Source organism: Condylura cristata, unplaced genomic scaffold (genome assembly GCF_000260355.1).
Source record: "Condylura cristata isolate star-nosed mole 26May11 unplaced genomic scaffold, ConCri1.0 scaffold00019, whole genome shotgun sequence".
Taxonomy (NCBI): Eukaryota; Metazoa; Chordata; class Mammalia; order Eulipotyphla; family Talpidae; genus Condylura; species Condylura cristata.
In genome coordinates this window covers 36,305,196-36,311,719 of record NW_004567120.1, presented here as the reverse complement: position 1 = coordinate 36,311,719, position 6,524 = coordinate 36,305,196, and the positions used below count along the sequence as shown (strand labels likewise).

General features: G+C 45.3%; 1 pseudogene; it reads left to right on the top strand.

Annotated features, from left to right (window-relative positions):
* The first annotated feature begins 2,913 nt into the window (after nt 1-2,913).
* Nucleotides 2,914-4,890, top strand: LOC101631899 (annotated as a pseudogene).
* The last annotated feature ends 1,634 nt before the right edge of the window (nt 4,891-6,524 follow it).

The following is a 6,524-nucleotide window of genomic DNA, read 5'->3' as shown; positions in this document are numbered from 1 at the left end:
AAAAAATAAGAGTATCATCTCAGTTAAGTACTACAGCTGTATATGTTGTAACTTACTACTCTTAAATAGTATCTCCAGAAATGATTTTAAAATTCAAGTTTATTACTGATAATGTATCACTGTTTTTATGAAAGATTTCACACATATAAAAAATATATGTAATGTGTATGTAAATAATAAAGAATGAAAAAATAATGACCACTTATATACTCATAATCCACCTTAAAAGTAACCACTATCTTAATTTATATTTTTAATAAAGTTCGATATATTAAGAATACAATGTGAAGCCCTGATATACATATAGTGAAGTAATTACAATCAAGTTAATTTATATGCCCATATTCTCATACAATATATATAAAATATATATGTCTTGCAAAATATTATGCCATCAAAGTTTGTGTTATATTGAAGCCTGTGGTATACTTGTTTGACTTTAACTTTTTCATTCAGTATTATGCTTGGTAGCATTGTAAGAACAAGCTTTTCCTGTTTTAGGCCACAGAGATTTTAAAGCTATATATTACCAAAGCATAACCTAGCATATACTGATTGATAATTACTGTTGCTCCCCCCACCATTTTTTTGCACAAAAGAGAGTCTGGGGTAAAGAAAATGAATTTCAGGCTGTAATTTTCTGAATAATTGTCTTTTTTCTTGTTAATTTATGTAATTCAACCAAGTTTCACATTTATGTACACTGTCTCAGATTTAGAAGTGAGACTGTAAGAAATGGAAGAGCATATTTGTAGCAATTCATGAAAAAGAGACATTCTTGAACTGATGAAGCCTGGATTAGATTACTGAAGAAAAAGAAAGCTTTTGATGAATTTGGGAGCAGGTTACCCTGCAGTGGGGGTACATCTAAAGTTCTTTCTGTTTCAGCTGGCTACCCTGAATTAATGGTCTAAAATATCTTGAAGGAGCTATCATAATGCTATGTCCCCTGGCTTCACAAATTGTTTCTTTTGTGATATGAAGACCCTAGGGAAATCGGGCAGTCACTTCATTTTGTCTCTGACACTGAAGTTGAACACACTGAAGCCATATAACAGTAGTATCTGGTTTATGAAAAATAAAAACAAAAAAATTAATTTCATTAAAAGTAAACGTGGGGGAGCTCCAAAAATACTGACTACAATGGTAATATTAAAAATGTGTGCTTCAAACGTCTTAAAAATGATCTTAATTGTGGGGCCCTCCCTGGTGGCGCAGAGGGTTAAAGCACTGCACTAAGAAACTAAAGCCACTTACGCATGAGTTCGATCCCCGCCTGCCCCGGAGGCGACCACATGGCGAGGCAGACCTCTCCTGGCCCGCCCGCTGCTCCCCTCAGCAGTGTATTTCGTCGATCTGCCTGTTCTGCTCCCCGCTCTGTCTCTGGTGAATACTCTCACCCTCCGCATCTCTGCCCTGTACCCCAGTTCTGTACAAATAAATAAATAAATCTTTAAAAAAAATGATCTTAATTGAAAGTGTCTTTTAAGGTACATATCACAAAGAAAATATTCAACAAATGAATAGAATACTGTTAAGGGGTTAAGGAAGTTGCAGAGTGGGAGGAGAATGGACCTGGCTTTAAAAGGGCAACATAAAAGCCCCTTGTAGATATAGAAATGTTTTATTTCATAACTTTAATGTCAACACCTTGATTTGTGATACTATAGAATTTTACCATTAGTAAAAGTGAGCTAGAATGTATGAGTTCTCTGTGTATTGTATACCACAATTACCTAAAATTTAAAGAATTTAACTTTCTAAAAAGGAAAAGCCAAAGAAAGGGAGAAAAATATTTGCAAAACACATATCTGGGTAAGATCTTACATCTAGAATATACCAAAACCAAAAAAAAAAAAAGAATAATCTCTTACAACCTAACAAAAACAAACAAATATAAACAATCGTATCAAAAGCTGGGCAAAATATTTGAATAGATATTTCACCCCAAAATTATGTAATGACTAATAAACATATCAAAAGATTAAATAGTCATTAGAGGGATGAAAATAAAAATCACAATAAGACACACCCACTAGAATGACTGCATTTTTTTTTTTAAAGGCTTGCAGTTTCTAGGATTGGAGAAACAAATCTACATATGTTCCTGGCAGAAAAGTAAAATGATTCATTTTATCTGGCAAAAATTAGACAGGTGCTCAAAATGTTACCCATATGACCCAGAAATTCTACTCCTAAGTGTATACGAAATGCAATCGAAATTTTAAGCCCACACAAAAACTTCTATACAAACATCCACAGCAGAATGATTCATAAGGACTAAAAAACATGAGTAAACCAATGTCCATCAACTTACGAATGAATAAACAAAATGTGGCAGAGCCATTTTATGGGATAATATTCAGTCAAAAAGTGAAATGAAAAAGAAAAAAGGCTTCTGCATCTCTACATTATACAACATGCGAGAAGTCAGAACAAAAGACCCCATATTTTATTGTGCCATTTATGAAGTATCATTAAAAAGTTATAAAGATAAAAAGATGGTTAGGAGTTGCCTGCTGCAGTGGTGGTGGTGGGTAATGGACTAACAGTAAATGTATCTAAAGGTTCATTTGGGGGTAATGAAAATTTTGTAAAACTGATTTACGATGACGGCTTTAGTGATTTTTACTAAACTGATTAAATGTACCCCAAAATCACTGCATTGCTTCTATACGTATGAAAATGGAGAATTAGATGATTATGTTAAGTGTGGCTCCTTAAAATAATGTCAGAGACAACAAAAGAATTACACGTCTTGATTTTTTGTTGCAAGTGACTGGGAAGGGGATGTTCCGTTAAGAATACCAGTTGTCTCTAAGCCGCTGACGAGGGGGCGGGAGGAAGTGAGGGGGCGCAGGGTGACTTCCGGTTCCGGTTCTTTGTGCAGCTACAGCAACAGCTGTGAGGAAGATGGCGGCCCAAGAGGGTTTCCAGTCAGTTACTCCGAGCAGCAGTGGTGGAGCCTCAGAAGGGGAGGGCCTACCAGCTAGCCGGATCCTGGGTAGGGCTCTGGGACCTCTCCTACAAATGGGTATGCGGATGGGCCTGGGGCCCCGTCGGGGACTCTACTTCCTGATGCCCAGAGAAGCCGCTCTGAGACAAGGTATAATGCCAGTCAGCCAAATGATGCCTCGGGGACCTTTCTTGGGCTTCCGTGTGGCAGCCAGCCAAACGATGCCTCGGGGACCTTTCATGGCCCCCCCGGTGGCAGCCAGCCAAATGATGCCTCGGGGACCTTTCATGGGCCCCCCAGCGGCCAACCAAATGATGCCTCGGGGACCCTTCATGGGCCCTCCAGTGACCACCAGACAAATGATGCCTCAGGGACCCTTCATGGTTCCCCCGGAGGCGGCTGGCCAAATGATGCCTCAGAGACCTTCCATGGTTCCCCCGGAAGCAGCCGGCCAAATGCCGCCGGAGGGACACTTTATGATTCCCCCGGAGGCGGCCAGACAAATGATGCCTCAGGGACACTTCATGGTTCCCCAGGAGGCGGCCAGACAAATGATGCCTCAAGGACCCTTCATGGTTCCTCTGGACTCGGGTAGCCAAATGACGCCTGAGGAAACCCCCGTGGGCACCTCTGTGGCATCCCCCAGCTCAACAAGGCTCTCTCCAACTCCACCTGGCCTGTTTCAGTCAGAATGGGACTCATTTACGTCCCAGATGTATCAGGAGCAGATGGTCCAAAGCCGAAACCACAATGCAAAGAAAAAGAAGATGACTGACAAAACTCTGCCCCAAAAGGTTCTTGAACTGGTTCCTGAATCCCAGACCTACATGGATCTCTTGGCTTTTGAAAGGAAACTGGACCAGAGTACCATGAAGAAATGGCTCGATGTCCAGGAAGCTCTGAAACCTCCAGTCAAGCAAAAACGGAAGCTGCGAATTTTCATTTCTAACACTTTCAACCGCAGCAAGTCGGACTCCAAGGATGGGGAAGGGTCAGAGGCTTTCTGGGAGCTTCGGGTCGAAGGACGGCTCCTGGAAGATGCGGCTACGTCCAGATACTACGGGACCAAACCAAAGAGGAAGTTCTCATCCTTTTTCAAGTCCCTGGTGATTGAACTGGACAAAGACCTGTATGGTCCGGACAGACACCTGGTGGAGTGGCACAGAACCTCTGCGACCGAGGAGACGGATGGCTTCCAGGTGAAGCGGCCAGGAGAGGTGGACGTGTGGTGCACTATCATACTGGGGCTGGATTATGTCCCCCCCCAGTTTAAATTAGACCCCCGCCTGGCTCGACTCCTGGGCATCCACACGCAGACCCGCCCAGTGATCATCCAAGCTCTGTGGCAATACGTCAAGACACATGAACTTCAGGACCCCCACGAACGGGAGTTTATCCTCTGCGACAAGTACCTGCAGCAGATCTTTGAGTGTCCACGGATGAAGTTTTCCGAGATCCCGGAGCGGCTCCACGCGCTGCTCATGCCGCCGGATCCCGTGGTCATTTATTACACCATCAGTGTTGACCCCACTAACCGGAGAAAGACAGCTTGTTATGACATCGACGTGGAAGTGGATGATACCTTAAACGCCCAGATGAACTCTTTCGTGCTGTCGCCTGCCCGCCAGCAAGACATTGCTGCTCTAGATGACAAGATACACGAGACCATAGAGGCTATCAATGAGCTGAAGGCGCAGCGGGAGTTCATGCTGAACTTCGCCACTGACCCTCATGCTTTCATCAATGACTGGCTTCAGTCCCAGTGCCAAGACCTCCAGACTGTACCTGACTGGGAGGGGATTTCCGAGGAGGAGCGCCGGGCCGACTTCTACTTCCAGCCGTGGGCCCAGGAGGCCGTGTGCCGGTACTTCTACTCCAAGGTGCAGCAGGGCCAGCAAGAACTAGAAGAAGCCCTGGGAATCCAGAAAACCTAGGACCTCACCACAGCCCCCACCGGCTGCGCGGGTGCTTTCTTTGGATCCTGTGCCTCCTAGCACCTGCCCTAAACTTGCCAGCCCTGCCAGAGAATGCTATCAGTGCAAGGACGACGCCAGAACAACGCAGTACCACATTTCTGTCTCGCACATCCTGACTCTCCCCTGCCACCCTATCCCTTTCTACCCTCTCTGCAGCTTCTGCTTGCCCCGTGAGTGAGTCCCTGTGCGCCTCTCCCCCGCCTCCAGTCTACACAGGACCTCACTTGAGAGCCAGCCTGTAGTGGGCGTTGACCCTGAGAGGCTTGAGCCCAAGGCCAGGCAGTCTTCAAGGGCACCAGCCTGCCTGGCCCTGACCCGAGAGCCAGTGCAGGGGAACTTAAGTCACTTCTGAGACTTAACGCCTGGGGGCGCCCTGTAAGCCAGTAGGACGTCTGTGGAAATATTGGAGATTGTGTTTTTCTTTTGTTTTTTTTTTTTTCCTCAGTATTATTTTTCTTTGCGGTAGTGTTGGCTTCTAACACTATGTAATGTAAAAGAATAGGCTCATACCTCTTAAAAATGGCAGTTTCCATACCACACCTCACTGCCAAAGCACCAGCAAGCCTGCAGCATGCTTGCTGGGGCCCTTCACCCCCTTCCCCCCCAGTCCTCTTCCCCATCTGGTAGCCTTAGTTCTGCAGTCTGATTTCTCGGGTTTTTTCGTTTAATTTGCCTGTTGTTTTTGTTTTTGTCTCTCGTCCACCTATGAGTACAATCATCTGGTATTTGTCTTTTTCCTCTTGATTTATTTCACTTAGGATAATCCCCTCCAGTTTTATCTGTGAGACTTCATCTTCTGAATCGCTGTGAAGTATTCAACAGTGTATATTCACCGCATCTTCTTGCTCCAGCTAGCTGTCTTTGGGCACTTCATTCTGTCTCCATAATTTGGCTGTTGTCAATAGTTGTGACTATTTCTTTGTTTTTGAACTATTGTTGCTTCTTGCCAGCCCATTCCCTGTAACTGCTATTTTGGGGGTTCCCCCTATCTGTCCTAATCAGGATATTGGAAAGGGGGAATCTTACCTTTCCCTGTGAGAGCCCCAGGGATCTAACCTGGGGTGTGTTACTATCCATGGAGGCTGTTCCTGCTGGAGCTTGGCAGTGGGATTCATTCATTTGGCCCACCCGCCTCACCCATAAGCTCCTTTCATGGCCAAACAAATTAAGACCCAATGGGTAAAGGCCCTGGGCCATTCCTTTTCTCTGTGTCCTGTCACCCCAGTTACCACCCACTGGTACCTTCCAGGGCACTGAGAGTGAACCACCTGGGGCTGGAGTGAGTTGGGGGTGTGACTTCCCTCCCCCTGCCTCACAGGACCCTGCCTCTGCAGGCCCTTGGGTAGGCGGACCTTGTGGCCTGGCCCCCTAAAAGTGAGGTTTTGCATCTATTCAGGAAAGCCCCATTTCTTTTTCCAGGTTATGTCACAACCCTTAACCACCCCCCCTTCAGCATATTCCAGTTTTGAAAACTCAACAGCAGGGGAGCAGACAGCTTGGTCCAGGAGGCATTTGGTTCAGCCTGGGCTCAACCTACAGAACTAGCCAAACCCTTGATTCCTCACCCTCTCCTCCTGGGGACACATCCCCCA